This window comes from Odocoileus virginianus, chromosome 6, assembly GCF_023699985.2.
Source record: "Odocoileus virginianus isolate 20LAN1187 ecotype Illinois chromosome 6, Ovbor_1.2, whole genome shotgun sequence".
Classification (NCBI taxonomy): Eukaryota; Metazoa; Chordata; class Mammalia; order Artiodactyla; family Cervidae; genus Odocoileus; species Odocoileus virginianus.
In genome coordinates this window covers 10,612,709-10,634,755 of record NC_069679.1, presented here as the reverse complement: position 1 = coordinate 10,634,755, position 22,047 = coordinate 10,612,709, and the positions used below count along the sequence as shown (strand labels likewise).

Below are 22,047 nucleotides of genomic sequence, written 5' to 3'. Positions count from 1 at the left end.
CTCTCAAGAGTCTTCTCCAACACCACAGTTCAAAAGCATCAATTCTTCAGTGCTCAGCTTTCTTTTTAGTCCAACTCTCACATCCATACATGACTCCTGGAAAAACTATAGCCTTGACCAGATGGACCTTTGTTGGCAAAGTAATGTCTCTGCTTTGAAATATGCTGTCTAGGTTGGTCATAGATTTTCTTCCAAGTGGCAAGCGTCTTTTAATTTCATGGCTGCAGTCACCATCTACAGTGATTTTGGAACCCAAGAAAATAAAGTCTGTCACTGTTTCCATTGTTTCCCCACCTATTTGCCATGAAGTGATGGGACTGAATGCCATGATCTTTGTTTTCTGAGTCTTTTTGTAGTTTTTTGAAAAGAGATTTACAAGAGGCAGACAACTACATTCCAAAGAATGGTGAGTTAAAAACCATAAGAAAATATTAACAAAATGCTACAGTGCATGAAAAGTATTGAGTGTCAGACCTGACACATTAAAAATACTGACTTTGGTAACAGTTATTAACATTACTTGTATGTTTTAAAGAAGGGCTGGGGCACAGGAAGGGAATAGACTTGAAAGAAGGGCTGATTTCCTGTGAATGTTTTATAATTTTGAGAATTACTCCCATGAATCCCTATAATAGAAAATAGGAATGGGGAGGCTAGGGTGAGAAACAAAATGTAAGAGAAAGAGAATTAAAGAAAGGTCATTCCTTAGTCCTAGACCCTAATTAATTCAATGACTATTTAAGTGTCTAGCAGAGACATCATTTTGCCAACAAAAGTCTGTCTAGTCAAAGCTATAGTGTTTCCGGTAGTCATGTATGGATGTGAGAGTTGGACCATAAAGAAGGCTGAACACCAAATAATTGATGCTTTCAACCTCTGGTGCTGGAGAAAACTCTTGAGAGTCCCTTGAACAGCAAGGAAATCAAACCAGTTAATTCTAAAGGAAATCAACCCTGAATATTTATTGGAAGGACTGATGCTAAAGCCCCAATACTTTGGCTACCTGATGCAAAGAGTCAGCTCACTGGAAAAGACTTTGGTGCTGGCATGTTGAGGGCAGTGAGAGAAGGGGGTGATAGATGATGAGATGGTTGGATGGCATCATCAACTAAACGGACATGAGTTTGAGCAAATTCCTGGAGATAGTGAAGGACAGGGAAGCCTGGTGTGCTGCCGTCCATGGGGCTGCAAAGAGTCAGACAGGACTGAATGACTAAATAACAACGTGTCAGATGCGTCCCGGTAGGACCGTCTTCCACATTCACCCGAAGATAACTTCAGTATAAAGACCGCAATTCTCATGTCAGTACTCTAGGACTACATATGTCATTCTATTCTGAAATCCTGTAATCTTGGTATTTTGGGTGATGAAGCACCTTCAAGTAGGTATTTTTAAAAATCTGATATTTGCTTTGCTGGGCACCTTTCCTCCAGCTGGTAACTCGAGGATTTATCTCCTGCTATCTTAACCTGTACCTCAAGACTTAAACACGGCACTAAAATTTCTAGTTGAACAAAGGAATGCACTTTTAATAAATGATTCTGACCACATCTCTACTATATTTCATCTAATCTAAAACACTGTTATGTTATGTAGCATGAAAAAGAAAAAGCACTGTTCATCTATGCTCCTAATTATACTGTGATATGCTGTGGGCTAGAAGACATATTCTGAGTTCCAAAATGTGAAATGAAACATCTTTTATAATTGACAAAAGGCAGCATTTTAAATCTTCCTGTAATATACTGTGGTTCTAATTCTTATTTCTCAGGTTCTTTAGGAGGGTGGCCATATTTTTGTATGTTCATTGGCCACTTGTCCTCTAGAGCCAGCTGGGCTTGGGTCTATTTCCCAAAGTCTCAGACGGCATCTCTTAAAAAAGAGATAGGTGGAGGTGAAGGGAATTCTCAGCCTGATGCCTCACTTTGCCTGGACAGACCCTGCTGTTTTTTCTTGATCTAGAGGTGGAGTCCCTCTATTCTCTTCCCCTATCTCCTTCCTGGGCCACATCAATTCTCTTAGGGCCTGAGCCTGTCTCCAATAATCACTTATCTTTACTAGAAAACCCTCAAAAGCAGTGGACAGGAAAATCCCACCAGGAAAGACTCAAGCTAAGACCAAGGAACCTCAATCCTGGTCTTAGACTCTCCCAGATGGAGCAGTGTCTAAAGGCAAGTGGTACAAAGCAATGGTAAGTTTGGTAAGAAATTACCATTTGGTGGAAAAGTTGCTAAGCTATTTTCCTCTGAATGTTTCAGCTACTCTTGCTTATTACCTCTCAGTCTTTTTGAGAATTTATTAGGTGGAACTGGAAGGATTTAGTTAGATGAATGATGTATGGGTATTTACTTCATAGACCTCATCTGATATTTATCTAGAGAAATGGTTCCTTTATAAGAGCCCTTCCAATAATTATTTTTGTTGAAAACACGAGAAGCATCAGATACCCTCTTTTCAGTTGTGTTAGTCAGGATGGGCTAGGTTATGCTGCAGTAACAAGCATATAGTTCTCGGTGATTTAACCCAATGAGAGTTCACTGCTCTTATCACTGATGGAATGCCCAGTGTGGGTACTGCCATCAGACGGCTCTGCTGGGCACCTCTCTTCCAAGAGGTGACTCAAGTATCTGCTCCTTTTTGTTTAGCTTAAGAGGGTACCTTAGTGTCCTCAGAGACTTCCTTAGTGGCTCAGATGGTAAAGAATCTGTCTGCAATGCAGGAGACCTGAGCTTAACCCCTCGGTTGGGGAGATCCCCTGGAGAAAGGAATGGCAACCCACTCCAGTATTCTTGCCTGGAGAATTCCATGGACAGAGGAGCCTGGTGGAGTGCAGTCCATAGGGTTGCAAAGAGTCGGACATGACTGAGCGACTAACACTTTAGTGCCATCAAAGTCCTCCTTAGGATCTTCTGCATCCAGCCAGCCAATGAGCAAGGTAGACATAAAAAGGGGAGTTTGTGGAGGCTATAGGAGCCAGGCCTACAAGTGGCAAGTCTCATTTCCACCACATTCCATTTATTAGAGCTAATCACATGGCTCTGCCTAGATGCAGGGGTCATATCCAGGAGGAACGTGAACTGGTTTGGGTGAATATTTACTGTTATCTCTTCCTCATCAAAAAACTCCGCAGCTGGAAAGTGGAATGATGATGCAAACTCAAAATAAGGTCCTCTTTATCCTTGTACCACAGGCCTAGAATCCTCTGTGGTGAAGTGAAATAGCTCAATCATGACTCTTTGCGACCCTATGGACTGTAGCCTACAGCATGTGGGCTTCTTTAGTTGCAGTGCAGGCTTAGTTGTTCAGTGGCATCTGGGATCTGAGTTCCCTGGCTAGGGGTCGAACCTGCATCCCCTGCATTGGAAGACAGATTCTTAACCACTGGCCCACCAGAGAAGCCACCTTCTAAACCTTTCTCAGACTGAAAACAAATCTTTGGCATGGTGGTTAAGAGGGTGGGCTCTGGAACTAGTCTGCTTGCATTTAATTCAAACTGTACCACTTAATACAGTTTAATGCTGGCTCTGTGACCTGGGAAAGCTTCTGAGCTTCTCTGTGCCTCAGTTTCCTCACCTGTGTAATGGGGATAGTAATGGTAGCCACCAGAAAGAGTGCTGCAAGGACTGGTGAGTTGATGTGGTCAATGGAAAGGGCATTTCAGGGCCCTGAGCCTCCCTTGACCACAGGCACTTTGAACCCCTGTTGCCCCCATCTGCACACCCCCATCCCCCCTACCCACACCAATCTCAGCAGAGACAACCAATTCAGATGCAAGCCATCGCCTAAATGAACCAACTTCCAGATCAGTTTATTATCAAAACACAGTATAAATGTTGTTTTTATACTCAATAAACAGTTCCTCAGCTCTGTGAAATGAAATATTCCTTTCATTATGAAACTGAGAAGCCATTTATCCCGCGTCTTAAGTGGTATAAATAGACTACGTGGCAGTCAGCAGAGGGATAATGGCTCTGTTTATTTTCACTAGCTGGGGATGGGCTGACACAGCGTGCACCGGGGGAGTGAGTGCAGCTCCTGGAAGGGGACCCACAAATCCGTCATTCTCGCCAAGAACAAGGTGCCCGGCATCTGTTCTCAGGCTCCGCTTGCCAGGCCCAGGCAGGCGGGGAAATGCTGGGATTCCACCCGGCACCTTGAGGAGTCAGCTCAGAGCTTCAGCTGGAGAAGGGTCCACCCAGGTGGACAGAGCTCTTGGACCGGGCAGCCCTGTGACACCACCCCCCACGCTGCCCAGGATGCCATCTCATGGGTGCGCAGGTACAAACCCTCAAGAGCCTTTACAGATTACAAAGTTTCCTGCTCCCAAGTGACTACAGAAGGACCAGAGGCAGAGCCTGAGAACAGCGTCCAAGGTCAGGCTCTGGCTCTCTCTCTTTCTTCCTAAGCCTATTGAATTTGTTACAATATTGCTTCTGTTTCATGCTTTGTTTTTTTGCCACGTGGGATCTTAGCTCTCTGACCCCAGCACCCCCTGCACTGGGAGGTTAAATCTTAATGACTGGACAGCCAGGGAAGTCCCCAGATTTTATTCATTTATTTTTATAGGCCACACCCTACAGCATGTGGGATCTTAGTTTCACCATCAGGATTGAACCCATCCCCCCTGCTCTGGGAGCGTAGAGTTTTAACCACTCAGCCGCCAGGGAAGTCCTTTAAACTCTGGCTCTCTTAAACCATGAGATACTGAGCAAGTCCTTAACTCTCTGCTCTCCATCCCCTCATTTCTGCAACAGGGGAGGCCTGCCTTGCCTCGTATGTGATTGGATGAGATAGTGCATATATAGGTGTTCAGTTTTGCACAAACATATGCCCTGATTTTTCTGCAGAGAAGACAGAATTCGATAGTGAGAGAGTCAGGGGCTCATGGAGGATTCCAGATCAGATCCAGGTCTCCTGACCCGTGGTCATGAGTGCTTTCTAACAGGGTGCTCCTTGGGTTAAGCGTGGTCTCTGGAAAGGCAGGGCCACTGTCTAAATGCGGACTGCATGACTCCAGGTGGTGGTGGGTGGACAGCTCGTCACTCAGCTAGCGCCCACCAGGGAGGCGACCACATGTCCTGCACAGGTCTCCACGGGCTGAAGACCTCGAATCAGAAGAAATGTGTTTCTAAGCAATAGAAGACCCTTTAGCTCACTGACACTTTAGGATAGATTAATTTTTTCCCCCTTTCTGGCAGAAAATAACAATTAACAGACATGGAATCTGAGACGTGTTTTGTCTGGGGTCTTAGGACAAGAAAGTCCAGGACAGGAGACTCAGCCTGAGTTGAGGACTCTGTGTAATGGGAGTGAGGGGCATTGACCCCGTGAGCACCTAAGACAGGGCAGAGGAGTTGGAAAAACCATCAATGGGAAAAGTTGAGTGTTGATGTCAGATGGAAGCCTTTCTCAGAAGAAAGCCATGTGCGAGTCACTTCAACTCTTTGAGACACACTGTTTTCATCTGTACAATGGGCATAATCATATCTTGTAATTCTGAAGAGCAGAGGCCAGACTGGAAGATGTTTATGGGGCTGCTCCAGCCCCAGAGCCACCTCTGAGCTGTGCTGGCAGCAGACACCATTCGTTCCTCTGCTTTGTCCAGGGGTGGATAGGAAGCACATTTCAGGGTTCTTTCTTACTGGGGTGGCTGGGCTTCCCTGGCAGGGGTGGGTAATGAGTGAGCTAACTGCCGGGGCCAAGACAAGGCCTGGGGCAGGGAGGGGTGGGGGAATTAAATAGAATGGAGGGGCTGGACCCTTTACAGACTGGAGAAGCAAGGTTTCAATTCACTGACCTGAGGGGTATAGCAACTGAGCCCCAAGTCTGGGACTGGTCTGAGGGTCAGGCTGTGTGTGTTTGTATGTATGTGGTGGCAGGAGTACCTAGGTGGTCTAGTCCACCCAAAGGGCCTGGGCTAGAGTTCAGTGAAGGATGCACAAGGTGAGAAATTCTCCAGATGGGGGTCACCTGCTGTCCATGGCATCTGCCAGGACCCAGGCAGGAGACCAAAACTGCTCTAAATATTTCAAGGATATAATGCAAGTAATTGCTTATAAGGGGCTAAAAGGTCAGAGGGCAAATAGAAATGAAGCTTCTTGACCCTGCACCAAGAAGCCGCTCCTGTTCTGGGACCTTTGGCCCACAGCCCTTGTGCAGCCCCACTGCCGTGTTTGGGTGCGGCCACCCAGTGGGAATCCGAGGGTCTGCTCTTCTGCAGATGTGCTGTGCTTAGTCATTCAGTTGTATCTGGCTCTTTGAGAGCCCACTGACGGTAGCCTGCCAGACTCCTCTGTCCGTGAGGATTCTCCAGGCAAGCATACTGGAGTGCATTGCCATGCCCTCATCCAGGGGATCTTCCCAACCCAGGGATCAAACTTAGGTCTCCTGCATTGCAGGTGGGTTCTTAACCTCTGAACCACCAGTCTGCAGATGCTGCTGAAACTGTTTCTGCTGCTGCTGTAGCCCCCAGGGCCACAGCCACCTCTTCCTCGTTCCTGCCTTTCAATCTCCCTCCGGTATTTCCTATTGGCTGAACGTAATGCGAAGCCAGCAGGCAAGGGAGCTTGGGAAATGTAGTTTTCAGGGATAGGGGAGGATTGGAGATTGTAGAGTGGGGCTCTGAGAGACCACATGTACCCGCTATGTTTCAGAACGACCACAGGCAATCGGATAGATAGATGGATGGATACATGATCTGATTTAAAAGTTTACTCTGAAAAAAAAAATAAAAGTTTACTCTGGATTCTTTCAACCACCTTTTGGGGCGGGGGGAGGGTTATCATGTCTATTTCAGGTATGAAGCTCAGAGAGGTTAACTAAAATGCCCAGGATCACACAGCCAGCAAACAGCAGAGCAGATATTTGAACCCGGAACATCTGCTCCTTTTTACTTGGGGGCACTGCTGGTCACTGGGTTCAGTTACGCTGGGGTTTTGAACAGGTGGCCAGTCCCAGCAGGAACCAGTGATTTGGGCAGAAGCCAGGAAAGCAGATGAGGCTTCTAAGTGGGGATTGGGGGTGGGGAGCATCTGAAACTCACGTGGTCCCGGGGGGCCAAGTTTACCAGCAAGTTGCTGGGCACTAGAACAGCAGAGGTGCCCACCCCCCTCCTGGGTGTGGGAAGGCAGTACAATTGCATTCTGGGGCCTATATTTCTTGCTCAGAGTGGCACTGGGGGAGATGGGGACTGACCATTGCCCACTTTTGGGAGGGGAGCTGTGTGACCATAAAAACATGTCAGAGCAGTCTTAGTGCAGTGCAACCTGGGGCATCCATTAGCCCTTTGCTCCTCTGATGTGGAGGAGGTGTAGAGGTCCAGGGGCCGATCACAACTGGATGGAGAGAAAGACCTGGTGACATCCAAGATCTGGGGCCACAAGGTCTCACACCCACAGCCCCTCTGACTTATATGGTGTCAGGGCAATCAGTGTAGCAAGTGCAATGGACCAAAACCCAGAGATCTGGGCTGAAATTCCAGCTGTCACCTCTTCACCGAGAGAGCTTAGGCAGATCAAAGTTCCGTTTTGCTTTGGGGTCTTTGTGATTCTGCCAGGGAAGAACAAGGAGTGGTTGCCAAGAGCCCGTTAAGGAACCTGCAAGACCCTCAGAGGAACGCCATGGCCACTTGGGGGCGGCACTGAGCCCTTTCTTTCTACCTTGAGTCAATGTTTCTGTTCCAGATCACTGCAGTTTCTCCAACAATCCACGTCCCACGATCCGTTTCTCCACATCCCAGCTTCTTCTTTGCTTCCTCATTAGCAAACTTTGTCCTTATAAACATTGAAGGTGCCTTGAGGCTTAAGTGCACACCATCACTGGCAGATGATGAGCCTGGGGACAGGAGAGGGGGTGGGACTTACTTCTTGCCACATAGATGCTACAGATGGTGGAATTTTGGAGTCTGAGACTCCTGACTCCCTCTTCCAGCCAAAGCACCTTGAAAGCACTTTGGTTCTCAGGAAGACTCTTTATTTGGAATAAATAAACATCACCGGGACCATTTGGGAGAAGCAGACTTGACTTCAGCCTCCCAAGAAGTCTCCTCTCCACTCAGCCTCCCACACTTCCTTACCTGCATCCTATCCACCTGTATCAGGTGTCGACTGCCAAAGAAGATTGTGTAAGGAACCACACTAAAACTTGATGACCCAAAATAATGATTGATACAGCTCACGCATGTGTTGGTTAGTCCTGCTAGTCTGCTTGCTCACATGTGTGTACTCTGTTGAAAGAGTATGGGCTGGGGGCTGGCTGGTCCTGGGTGGCCTGGCCTGTGTGTCTGGTGATCATTTAGCTGTCAGCAGGAATGCCTTGCTTTTTCTTCTCTTGGTCTCTCCTCCTCTGGCAGGCTGGCCCAGGCTTGTTCTTGGGGCAGCAGTATTAGAAGGGCACCAAGAGTTGAAGCTGCAAGGTCCCTTTAGGTCTAGGCTTAGAAATGGCTACCCTACTACTGTCACTTCCACCACAAGCTGTTGGCCCAAGCAAGTCATCAGTCAGTCCAGGTATGAAGGATGGGAAGACAGGCTCCACCTCCCGATGGGAGGAGCCTCAGTGTATCATGGCCCCCTTGGCAACCTACCGCACCTTGACAAAAGGAATGCCTTCCCTGTCCTATGGTAGACACTGTGATGGCTTACCTCAATATCCACTCTTTCTCCCTTAATAATGGAATCGTGACATTTATCTGGGCTCAGAATCATGGCTGCCTATCTCAGGCTTCCCTGAAGCTGCGACAGGTTATATAACTAGATTCTGGCCGATGAGATGGTAAGAGAAACTGGCATACATCTTTTGTCCCTTTCTCTTCTTTCATCCTGCTTCATGGATTCTGGATGCAGTGGCTGGAGCATGAGCAGCCATATTAGACCATCCAGTAATGTGCTCAAGATGGCAGAGAAGCAAGGCTGAAAGCACAAATGTCCCTGGTGACTTAAGACCTTTTATGTGAGAGTAAAACAAACTTGTATCTTCTTTAAGCCATTGCTAATTTGATACTTTTGTCACAACTGAACTTGATTCTAATGAATAGACTTTCCTCCATCTACTGATTGTTTTTTACTTTCTTTCTCTTTCTTAATTGTGTTCATCTTACAAAGCCTTCCTTGATCACACTCAAGTCCTCTTCTCCGGATTCTCAGAACACTGCCTGTTTGTATGAGTCCCTGACGTCACTCCACCAATCTGGCCTTGGTCTCTTGGTTCTGTGTTTGACTCATCTTGGTATCTTATATATTATTGCTTTCATTTTATTGTAGACCTGAGGTCTGTAGTCTACTTGATTTTTCAGCTAGGGACTGTAACTTCTTTTCTATTTCCCTCAAATTAATAAATTAACTCAAAAATATTTCTGAAGTACTTGCCATATGTCAAAATCATAGTCCTTGCCATCATGGAACTGAGGTCTAGTGGGAGTAAACAGGCTTTGGACAAATAAACAAATGACTGTATAATTAAAAAGTATGGTAAGTGTGCAAATGCAGAATACCAGGGGCATCAAGTTTAGATCAGGTACTCGGGGAAGGCCTCTTTGAAGAGACGGTGCTTACGGCGCTATTGAACAATGGGAGAAACCAGGCAGATGTTGGAAAGAGAGCTCCTGCCAGAGGGATACCATGTGCAAAGGCCCTGAGGCAAAAAAGAGCTCTGGGTATTGGAGGAGGAGGAGAAAGAAGGTTCCTGTGAATGGAAAGCAAGGGAGGGAATGGAAGGAGAACTCAGAAAGTAAGCCAGATCACACAGGGCTATGGGGGACATGGCCAAGAATCTGGATTTTATTCCATGCACACCATATGGAAACCAGGAGGTTTCAGGCACCAATATGGTCTAGTTGTTAGGATTCAGTTCTCCTGCCTGTAACTGAAAACCCAAGTATCAGCCTGGAGGAAAGCAATCCAGGGTTCACATGCAGGCTCCAGCATGTCGTTAGGGATCCAGACTCTGCTGGCTTTCTGCTCTGCATTCCTTACCACGCGGCCCTATCTGCAAGCCTCTTCCGGGCCTGAGATGGCCGCTGGTTCTCCAATCATGTCAACACGCCAGGCCCAAGGAGGAGGGAGGTGGAGGAGGCCTCCTGGCTGACTCAGTCCCCTGTAAAGAGCTTCCCAGAAGCCCCACAGAGTGGTTTTCATTGATGTCTCATTGGCTACTCTGGGCTGCAGGGAAGTCTGGGAAATGTAGTCTTAAAGTGGTGTGTGTGTAACCACCCTATATAAATTGGAGTTCAGCTAGTAAAAAAGGGAAATGGATGTGTGATAGGTAATGAGAAGTCTTTGCCAGAATTGGGCTCACAGGGGCCTGTTCATTAAAAGCCTATTTGTTCCAATAGCTCTATACAACATGGATGAGTCTCACAGTTATAAGCTTGAGTAAATGAAGCCAGACCTGAAAGATTTCTCTACGATTCCAGGCAAAACCAATCTGTGGTGATCACAGTTAAAAAAAATGGGGGGGTGGCGGGGGGGTTACTCCTGGGGTGTCAGTGACTGGGAGGAGGCATTAGGGAGGGGAGCTTTCTCAGGAGCTAGAAATATTCTAGCTATTGATCTGGGCGGCAGTTATAAGGGGGATAATAATATAAGAATTTAGTGAGGCATCTACTTAACATATATCCTCTTTTCTGCATGTGTTATGCTTCAGTAATTTTTTAGAAAACATGCTCATCCCAAGATTTGTCTGTCTTCTGAATATTAACCAGAACATGTAGATATTTATTTTTGTATTTGCAGCTTTCTGTAAGGCTTTGGTGTCAAAAAGCTTTGCTATGTCCCTTTCCCATGTTCCAGCTCTGAGTCTCTCCTCTGCAAACATTTCTCCAGTCTTCTGAGCTGGGAATGCTACACTCACCTCAGAATCTCCCCAGATCTACATCCCTTGATAGCTTGTCAGACTTTCTCTCTATCTCAAATGAGGCCCACACTCTACTCAGCACTGTGCCTGGCACATGTTTATTGAATAATGGACAACTTTATGATCCATGCACATAAACCTTGCATGTTCCTTGTAACAAAACTTTATTTAGCTCTTTATTTATGGCAGGTTCTATGTGCTGGGGGCTTCCCAGGTGGCGCTAGTGGTACAGAATCCACCTGCCAATGCAGGAGACGCAAGAGATGTGGGTTCGATCCCTGGGTCAGGAAGATCCCCTGGAGGAGGTGACAGCACCCTATCCAAGTATTCTTGCCTGAAAAATTCCTTGGGCAGAAGAAACTGATGGGTTGCAGTTCATAGAACTGCAAAGAGTTGGACATGACTTGGCGCTGAGCACACTCACATATACAGGTCGTGGTATGGCCTTCCTCGTGTTGATATCTGTTCACCTGGGGAGAGTGGGCCTTGGCAGATGCTGGGCTGATGGCCTGCTTCACAAGGCTGAGCAGGCTGGCCACTGGGAAGCCCTCTTCCTCCCTTCTTTCCCACTCCCCTCCTCTTTGCTTCTCGCAACGTGGTCCTGAAATGACATCAAGAGCAGCTGCTTAAGCAATTTTGCCAATTAATGGGTCTCTGAAATTAAACCGCCTACGCAGTCTGGATGAGCCTTCTCCAGGAGGGATTTAGCAATTGTCTTCATGATAATCAGGCTTGACTTGCCTTCACACACATTAATAAAAAAGCGAAGGCGTCGGGAGAGATGCCCTTTCGAGGGGAATATCGACAATATCGTAATGAGGCTTGGGGAGAAGGATGCTGAGGCATGGTGCTGCATGCTCAAAACTGCTGTCCTCTGTGGGCAAGAGCCGGCTCTGGTTGGAAGCAGCTGGGCTTACAGTAAAGCATAGCAATGCTTAGTAGCCAGTCAGGCTGCATTGGTCCAGAGAAAGGAAAGCAAAGGGCAGGAAAAGCTTAGGAAGATCAGTCAGGAAGAACTCCTGGAGGAATAATCTGAGTTGTGGCAGGCAGAGGAACAAGTCAGCTGAGTACCCAGGAACAAAAACACCTAGGATGCTGTCAGCCCTTTCTCCCACACCCTTTGAGACCCAGTGACCTCCTTGTCTTCATTCACAGACATCACCAGTTGACCAGGCATGCCTCCTTCCCCCAAGCCAAAAGTGACCCCAGAATCCTCAACACAGAGGCCTTGACACAGCCCTCCCAGTACCTGCTGCCGGCCAGTTAGATTAGAATCAGAATTGGCATCGACCTGCCGTGCAGCCTAAGAATCTACATCTCCATGTTCCCTTTCAACGTCTCCCAGTCCCCCTCACTCTGTGGTCTTTCTACTATGCAGATTTTCTCCCAGTGGATACTGGACTTTTACAAGGATCAAAGGCTTACGAGAAGTTCTAATGGTGGAAATTCCAGAGTGGAGCATAGAAGCGAGGCTGCATGGCTACCCAGGTCCTTGAAAGCATGGCAACCCACTCCAGTTTTATTGCCTGGAGAATCCTATTGATGGAGGAATCTGATGGACTACAGTCTATAGGGTCACACAGAGTCAGACATGACCAAAGTGACTTAGCACACACACACATGCATGCACAAGAAAAGGAAGCTAACAGCTCTTTAGTATCTGCTAAGTCATCCTGTTTACCCCTTGCATAAGTCCTGGTGGGGAGGTCCTCCATTTTGCACACAGGGATGTGGGGCTTCGGAAGGTTGCACAATTTGCCCAAAGTTACATCGAGTAAGTGGCAAGGTTGGGATTGGAACCCAGACCAGTGTGACCCCCAAGTCTGTGTTTTTTCCATTCAACCAGGCCAAGGAGGGGAAAACCCCCCCCCCCCCCACACCATTCGCCTCCTTTTGGGTTAGCGCCTTCAGATTAGTGCAGGAGAATCCGGTAAAGCAAAGAATATTCTTTGCAGACTGTCTCAGCTGCCTGGGTAGAGGGAGAGAGTGGGGAGAAAAGGCAAAGGAGTGGGGAGAGGGAAATACCAGCAGCATCACCAATTGCATTTGATGATGTCCTGAGCCCTTATCACGCTCCCAGCAGAGTCTGTAGAACATGTGGGCCACCCCCAAGAGCTGAAGAGAACGTCTTGTTCCCTTTGCATTAAAGCAAGTTTCATGCAACTTGTGGTGCGTGGGCTGACCACGGGGGAGACCTTTGCATGCACTGTGTACACAGCTCAACTCTGATTCTTTACATCTGTCGAGGACAGACAGTTTTCAAGGGGCTGGATGAAGACAGGAGCGCCAACCCTCCTGTGGGGAAGCCAGGCCCATTGCACGTCCCCACCAGTGCACACCCATGCCCACCACTAAGCAAAGGGGCCACAGAGGAAGAGTCATCTCCGAAACCTGACCCCTGCCCTCCCTGGGAGCCATCCCCGCTGTGGTGCCCTTGTTTATCAAGACAGGGGTTCTCACTTAAAGAAAAACGGCTGTCCTTTTCCACATCTCCACTGTCATCAGCAATTTGAGAACAGGACATCACATCTCTTATTTCTCTCTCTCTCTCTTAACTCCTAGCAGGGTGATTATTTTGGGTTGGTGGACTCATTTAAACCTTCAAATAATGTAAGGCAGTATAAGATTGTGCTAAACTGGCACTAAATATAGCTTTATAGCATCTATAGCTAAAACTGCATCTTTTTTTTTTTTTAAAGTTTGTTTCCTTCTCTCTGTGTGATTTTTCTGTCCACAGTCATTGTCTAAGGGAAGGTGTTTGGTGTCAGTTCAATTCTGCTTGAGTGGTTTTAAACCAAGAACACACACATGATTCTAACTTACAAAGCCTTGGCCGGGCTCAGATGTAAGGACCACAGGCTCAGAGTTGGGGAGTTTTGTTAGGACAGAGGGCAGGGTAGACTGTCTCCTTCCCACAGCCACAGAAACTGCCTCTTTCCCAGCTTCGCTGGCGCTAATGGAGAGTCTCCTTTCAGTAATTAACATTCACAGCGCAGGTATCATGGGCTGAGGGTGCTCACATGTGTCATCTGGTTTAGTCCTGACCCAACCAGGAAAGTGTTAAGTACTCTTAGAAATGCCATTTTGCAGTTGGAGAAGCTGAGAACATCTGTGTGGAGTCACTCATCAATTTCCTTCCATTTCCCCTGCCCCTGGTGACAATGAAGCCTTCTGGTGGGGTAGTTGCCAGGCCTTGGGGCAGCCAGGTTTAGCCCTATATGCTGGGAGCCTGAGACCTTGGCTTCTTTGCTCATCCCTCTAACAAACTGGTCCCTGCCACCAGCTGTCTACCAGAATTTCATATATTAAGGCCATTGCTCAATCAGAGACTACATCTCCCAGGCTCCCTTTCAAACCATTGGGCCATAAGACTAGTTCTTACCAATGGTGTAGGAGCCTGCCTTCTCTCAGAGGACTCAGAGACTCCTGGAGAAGGTCAGATTCACAAGATGAGTAAAACCTGGATCCCAGAGTCACCATGTGGAGGAGAGCTGCCCATTAACCAGAAACAGCCTTGTGGAGCAAGAGATAAATTTATTTTGTGTTAAGCCCCTAATGATTTCAAGTTTACTTGATACAGTAACTAGCATTTGACCCAACCAAAACATGACCCATGGCCAGAAAAGAACCCAAGATTCCCTACGGATTTGTCCTCACCTGCATTTGTCCAGGGCCTACCTGGTCAAGGAAACTCTGTCCTCAAAAATCCAGTCATGAATTTATAGAATGTCAGTCCCATGAAGGTCTCTGCATAATCTCTATGGAGACTCAGAGAAAGCTGAAACTGGCCTGTCACCACAATTCCACATTGAGTGTTCATAATGTAAGTGTTCATAATGTATGCATTCAGCATACACACTTGCAGACACATGCAGCTCGCACTGCACTGGAACAGAGAGGAAATTACCATGCTTCTTTTCCATTTGAAATTTAATGAATTTATTTTTTGGCTGCATTTTCGTATAGCACGCAGGATATTCATTGCAGCATAGGGACTCATGAGTTGCAATATGCGGGTTCAGTTGCTCTGTGGCATGTGGGATCTTAGTTCCTCGACCAGGGATCAAACCCATGTTCCCTGCATTGGAAGGCGAATTCTTAACCACTGGACCACCAGGGAAGTTCCTGATCATGCTTCTTTATGTACCTGAGGTATGTGTGAGTTTCCTGCATATGAAGTTTCCTCCTTGGCTGAGTCACTCCACTGTGCCTACCTCTCCTGACACCTCCTGAAAGAACCAGGTGGGGCTTGGGTGACAGAGGAGGGGCCGCCCGAGACCCCCGTCAGCAGGCCCTGGCCCCGTCACCGAGGGCCACACCAGCTCCAAGCAGCCGTGGTGATGGGAAAAACCTCAGCTCTGAGACATAAAGACAGAAAACACAACATTTTATTAGTGCTCGAGACGTTTATTTCCTGAGTTAACAACAATCATAAACTCGTTTATGGCTGTGAGTTTCATTGCCTTCCCCAGTGGGGCTCCCACCTGCTGTTTGTTCAGATTCTGCAGGGCTCCTGGGCACAGAGAGGCTGGCCCGGCAGCTGGCATGGGCGGGCACCACCTCCTGGCAGCTGGGAGGGCCCAGACGGGGGTCCCTAGGGTGCTGTACCATCAGCATGGGTCCCACCTTGGTGTGGTGAGGCAGGCTCGCTCCACATGCACGATCGTCACAAGCAGGTGTTGGCTGAGGTTTCTGGGCCCTCACCTGTCTATTGTGCAGATGCAGGTGGCTCTTTCCAATCAAAGAATAAAATGATTCTGCTGACTCAGGTGACTTATCTGGGAGAAACCAACATTTTAATGCCAAAGTATAGGTTTACCTTCACGTAGGGCCAGGACAAGGGTGCAAACTTTCAAGAGGTACTTACTCTTGGGTCTGGCAAGTGTCTCCTTAAATTTGATGTCCTAAGCACCTGGCTTGCCCAGTCCCTCCATTGACAAGCACTGAGGTCTCCTGGGCTTTTTCTTCCAGTTTCCCTTGGAAAAGGGGAATGTCTTTCTTTCCCCTTTTCTCTTCTAGATCTCACTGTGGCAGCTGTTGACGCCCAGTCACCCCCATTCTCAAGAGCCTGGGTTGCATAGGGGGAGAAACGCAGTCCTCATAAACCATGCAGGTCCCTGTGGCCCTTCTTAGGACCAGGAATGGAGAGAGGATGCACAGAGAAAGGAGGCATGGGAGAAAGAGAGGGATTTTGTGAATTTATGAAGATATGACTCACCTTATGTTGTTGTTGTTGTTTTTTAAAAATTCACTCGAAATAACTACCCTCCTGTTAGTGCTAACTTCCTCCTTGATTCTAATTGCTCCTTTGTGCCGCATCCTCTCAGTTCTTAAGCATTTGCTTTGCTTGGTACTTCCTGCATGGAGCTTTAAAAAGTTCTGAAGTTTTGTCTGAGTGAGGGGTGGGTTGAGGCCATAGGGAAGTTGAGGGACTGTCCTGCTGTATTTCCCCACACCAAGGCTTCTCAGAATCCCTTGGAGGGTAGGCTGATCACTGGGGGCATCCCCAGTTTTTGACTCCTTAGGAATGGGGCTAGAGAATTTGCATTTTCAGTGATGCTGATGCTACTGGTCCTGGACTACATCTTAGACCCACAGCCATAAGGTGTTCTGGTAAATGAACTCTGGAATTAGTCAGAACTAAGTTCAAATCTAGTTCTGCTGTTTATCAGCTGTGTGACCTTTAGGAAGTCACTCATAACTCCCTGAGCTCATAATAACAACACACAGAATAATTATGTGCAAATGTGTCCATCTTGTGCCAGATGGGGTGACATGTTCTTTATTTGGCCTCATCCCTTTGAATCCTCACAAGAACACAGGAAGAGGTCAGTGTTTTTAAGAGATCCATTTTATGGAGGCAGGGGTGAGGGCACAGGAGTTAGGAATCGTTGCCAAGTTCACACCATTCAAGAGTGGTCGAGGGACTTCCTTGCTGGCTCAGTGGCTAAGACTCAAAGCTCGTGATGAAAGAGGCAGGGAACTAGATCCCGTGTGCCACAGCTAAGACCTGGCACAGCCGCACACAAAAAAGCCCACAAAAACAAAAAGATATGTCATTAGAAAAAGAAAGAAAAAAGTGATAGAGGCAAGAATTAATGCAGTCTGACCACAGAGGACACAGACAGGGGCATGGATGGTAGGTGACTAGAGTGGTTAGGAGGATTAAATAAGACAATAAAGTACCAGCTCAGGCCTGCCATAGCCTCTCTGCTCACAGAGCATGAGCCCCATCTCCCTAAGAGAAGACCCCTGATGAGGCCGGAGGAGGATGGGGCTCTGCTCACTGACATTTCAGCCTCCTGGTGAATCCAGGAAAGAAAGAAATTGGGAAATGGTAGACTGAGCGTCTAGAGCCAAAGCAGAAGGGAGCAGACATAGCTCTGTTTGCCTCCCAGGGCGGGGAATCGGCGTCTGTTTCTGACACTTGGAGAAGAGAACATTCTATCGTCAAGTCAGGGAAACCGCTGACGGAAACTGCCTGCCCTGTCCAGGTCTCATAGCAACCACTTGCATGAGTTATCTTATGACAGGAGGTCCTGGTAAGGAATGTGGAACTAACAAGCTACCATCAACCAGAACAATTTGAGAAAGGTCAAAGAAGTGAGGAGGCTTCGGTCCATATGTCCTGCCAACCTCCCAGAATCCTTCTCGTTGGAATCCATCTTGACTGAGCACTGCACGCACACCACCGGCAAGAACCTTGAGTCAGAATGATTGGCCAGAGACAATTCAGAAACTAATCCCATCACCATAAAACCCAAGACTTCAAGCCACATAGCAGAGCGATTCCTCTGGCTTCCCTTACCCTCCTCCTCTCCGCCCAGGCGCCCCCTTTCTCGATAAAGTCTCTTGCTTTGTCAGCACGTGTATCTCCTCTGACAATTCATTCCCCAGTGTTAGACAAGAGCCTACTTTCAGGTCCTGGAAGGGGTGCCCTTCCTGCCACAGTCATGACAGAACCTGTAGGTCCTTGTCAGGATGCCCTTGATTGGGCAAGTGTTCTCTGGGTTGGAGGCCTCTCTGCAGCACCTCAGGGTGCCCTTTGAGAACTCTCTTGGGAAATACATGGCCTTTGGAGACCTGTTACCAAGCCCTCCACCTATGTTCTCTGTCCCAGGCAGCTGGCTCTAAAGGATTTTCCACAGCAATCATTGACCCATCAGAACCAGCCCAGATACAGAAAATGTCTCATTGGTTTTGCATCCTGTCTTCTCATCCCAATCTATAATAATACAAAGATCAGGTCATGTGACTCATACCTTTATTATAGCCACTGTTCTGCAAAGCAAGCCCCCCCACACCCACACATCTGGTGCCAGACGGTCTCGTGTAAAGGGGGGCACCCTGGGATAAAACTTCCAAGCAGAGAAGCAGCAAGGTTCTCCCAGCCCCAGAGCCTGGATGACCTCCCGCACAGAGCACGTTCAGGCCAGGCTCACAGGATTGGATGCGCTGGGCAAAGATGCCTGTCTCCATAAGGCTCCACCTTGTTAGGGGAAAAAGGTTCAGAGGGAAGCTTATCAATTTTGTGGAGAAGAGGAGCTGAATCTCCCTGCTGGTCCACTGACTGGAAAATGAGCCTCCAGGTCCACCTAGATGTGCCCCCTAGAGCATCTCCGTTGTCACCGAGATGCCCCCATCCTCCTGCCAATAACCCCCTCCTTAAAAACAGCAAAGCCTTCTCCATTCACCTCCTTGTAAAGGAGGGCTGTGGGCCTCCTAGTACAGGCCTTCTTGTATCCTCCATTTCTTTGATTATGGTAAATAGCCTTCATTCAACCTCCATGACCTTCTCTGAGTTCCAATGGGCAAATTCAAGGAGTTTTTAATTAGGGAAGGGAGAGAATGAGAGACTAGGGAGAAACAGTTAAGAACAGCCTTGGGATAAGATCCTGGTTCCCCATTAACAGATACAGACAACAATATCGTCGAGCTATTTTGCGGGTGGGAATACTTAACAATTAGCAATAGAAGGCTGACCACAGGCATATAGACCCCAGGCCAACTGGACCTGAAGTTTGATGATGCTAACTCCTACTTACCTCATCACCAACCCATCAGAAGAATGCCCACCAGCTGATCACACCCTCTTTGAACAATTACTATAAAGTCTCCAAGTGGGGACACCATCGTTTGGAGGGCATTAACCTGCTGTGGGCCCCCTTTGCCTGGCAAAGTAATAAAGTCATCCTTTTCTACTTTACCCCAAATTCTGTCTTTGAGATTTGATTCAGTATCAGTGTACAGAGAAGGTGAGCTTCAGCATCAGGCACACACCGAAGCTGTCAGAATTTGAGTTCTTGGGGAGCAGGGCGTGTTTTCTATTCCTCCCCCATGCACCCCCCAACTGCTGAAACTTTGTGGAGCAGTAGGGGTTTGGTGAGCATGTGTTGGAGGAAGGAGATGGGCAGACAGTCCCTACAGCATGGGGCATGACTGTCCAACACCCCAGAGTTTTCTGCTTCTCCCATGGTTGCCTTCTTCCTCCTAACTGTCTCCAAGTGTATATTCCAGCGGGTGGTTTTCATCAGAAGAAATTAAAATGAGTTGGTTCGAAAGTGTTGCTGCCCCCTTGGATGCTGTGAGAGTCAGACTCAATGTCAGTATCAACGCAGTGGATCCTGGCTTCACTTAAAGAAAGAAAAGACTGCAGGGATGGATGATGGGTGATGGAAAGGGGGTTTCTCTTAGACGCACACAAAACCCTGTCTCTCACTAACCGTATGACTTGGGCAAGTCATTTATGTTTCCGTTGTCTCATCAGTGAAACAGGGATGAGAATATAGGATGAGATGATGTATTGAAAGCGTGTAACTCAGGTTGGGATTGAACCCACGATCTTTCAGCTGACACCACATACCTGGTCTCAGGACTTAAGCTCAGGTTCTTGATGTCTCATCACAGAAAGAATTCAATGAGAGACAGAGTGATAGGTAAGAAATGGATTTATTTAGAGAGAAACATACTCCACAGAGTGTGGGCCCTCTCAGAAGGCAAGAGGTCCCAAATGATGGTCTGGTTAGTTTTTATGGGCTGAGTAATTTCATAGGCTAATGAGTGGGAGAATTATTTCCAGTTATTTTGGGGAAGGGGTAGAGATTTCTGCGAATTGAGCCACCACCTACTTTGCAGTCTTTATGGGTGACCACAGGGTTTCCCTGGTGGCTCAGATGATAAAGTATCTGTGGGGAGACCCAGGTTCGAACCCTGGGTCAGGAAGACCCCCTGGAGAAGGGAATGGCCACTCACTCCAGCATTCTTCTCTGGAGAATTCCATGCACAGAGGAGCCTGGCAGGCTACAGTCCACGGGGGTCACAGAAGAGTTGGACACAGCTGAGAGACTAACGATTTCACTTCACTTGAAACTGCTGTGGCACCTCGGGGTGTGTCACTTAGCTTGTTGAGGTGTTACAGTGAGTGTACACTGAGGTTCAAGTTCTAGGTGAAGTGGACTTGTCAGCCACTTTGGACCTGTTTGGTCCCAGTTTGAGTCATGCCCTTGGGCTCTGTCATTCTTTCAAAGGCTGTGCCCTACCCGCTTCCCTCCTATTTCAGTACGGCAAAGCTGCTGACCTGGAGCAGATGCACGAGCGGCATTAGCGGGGAGAGCAAACACCTGTAACAGTCGCCTCCCACACTTGAATAGGGCTTTCCAGCTTTCAAAGCAGTTTCTAGTACATCACAGGGCTGAGTGGCAAAGGTCACCAGATACATAAAGAGAGAGGGGGCCTCTGGCCTCTCTGACCATGCGGAATCGTTTCTATGGATCTCTGGGGAGCAGGCAAAGCTGTGCATCTCTGATTCCAGCACAGAAGGGTTCTGATCTGTGCTGTTCTTTTAGTTCTGTTTCAATCAGAAACGGAGATCTAATTAAATGCTGAGTTTTCTTGAACAAGTTGGGAATGCACTTTTCACTGGGAGAGCTCATAGGATTTGCTAGGAATTAGGAAGTTGCTTAACAGGGCACAAAGGAAATATTCCAAAGCACAGTTCTGGTTTTCTCTATTATTTAATCTTTGTGTCTCTTCCTCTCCACCTCTGTGTTCAGCTCTGGGACACACACACAGAGTTCTACAAATATCAAGTGATAAAGACATAATTATTAGAAACAGCCGAATGTGGTCAAGTTCGAGGAAATGCCACGGTCCTCCAGAAGCTTTTTGCACACTGGCCAAGCCGGAGATGCTCTTTTCTGACCTCCAGACTCTGCTCCCACCATGAGTCTCTTGGCACCATAAGCAGTTCTGAGACCCACTGTCAGAGGTGGTGACTTAGGAAGTTAGAGTGGGGCCAGGAATCTGCATCTTAACAAACCTTTCCATTGATGCTAATGCTGGGAGTAGGAGGACCACACCTTTCCAGAGAATTCTAGCCTTTGCCACCCAGGTATTGATGAATGTAGGCAGCACGCCAGCCCCGGTAAATCACTTTTCCCTCCCCCATAACTGAGTCTCTCAGGCTTCACACCTCAGAGGAAGCAGAACGTTTCCTTGACAACAGATGACTAATTTAGAAGTCCCTGTGAACAGGTGGGAGACAGGAAGGGACAAGAGAAGCAACATGGGCAGGTGCCAAGTTGAAACAACAGGCTCTTGGCAGTCCCTGGAGTGCACACTGGTGGGGAGGATTTTTGGGGCTCAGGCAGAGAGACGCCAGCTGAGGGAGCCCACTGTTCCATCTGGAAGGCGGGAGGCCCCAGTGAACTCTCATGGGCAGGCTCTTTAAGTCCGCTCTGAAAGCCTAGTTTTGGAATTAGACTATATTGAAAGACGTTGTGGCCAGAAGGAAAATTTGGTTTCAAGTAACTTGTTTCAATAGGAAATACAAACGGAGAAAGCAGTACCTCGGGCCAGACGCTGGCTAGAGGTGGGGCTCCCAGAAGAAAGACTTGGCAGGCAAAAAAGTCTGGATAGCGCTCACACCTGGCAGGACCTGGCAGGTTCATGACCTCAGTTCTCAGCAAGCTCTTCTCAGGCCACGTGGCCCTGGTCCCAGGACGACTGTGGTTTCCTCCCCCATGTTCCCCTCTGGAGCCTCTGCTCCGGCTTGTTCCAGTTGCTGTCCACGTTCTGTGACCCCACAGTTCATCCTGTGCGTGTTAGTCCATCTATCCAAAGTCTGCCCATTGACCCCAGGCCTGGCTCAAACCCGTCTTTGTGGAATCTAATACTGACAGAATGAGTTGTCTCCCCAC

General features: G+C 47.8%; 1 long non-coding RNA gene across 2 annotated transcripts in view; it reads left to right on the top strand.

The window, feature by feature from the left end:
* Positions 1-22,047, top strand: part of LOC139035563 (uncharacterized) — a 115,877-nt gene that overhangs the window by 19,167 nt on the left and 74,663 nt on the right. The window lies entirely within an intron of this gene.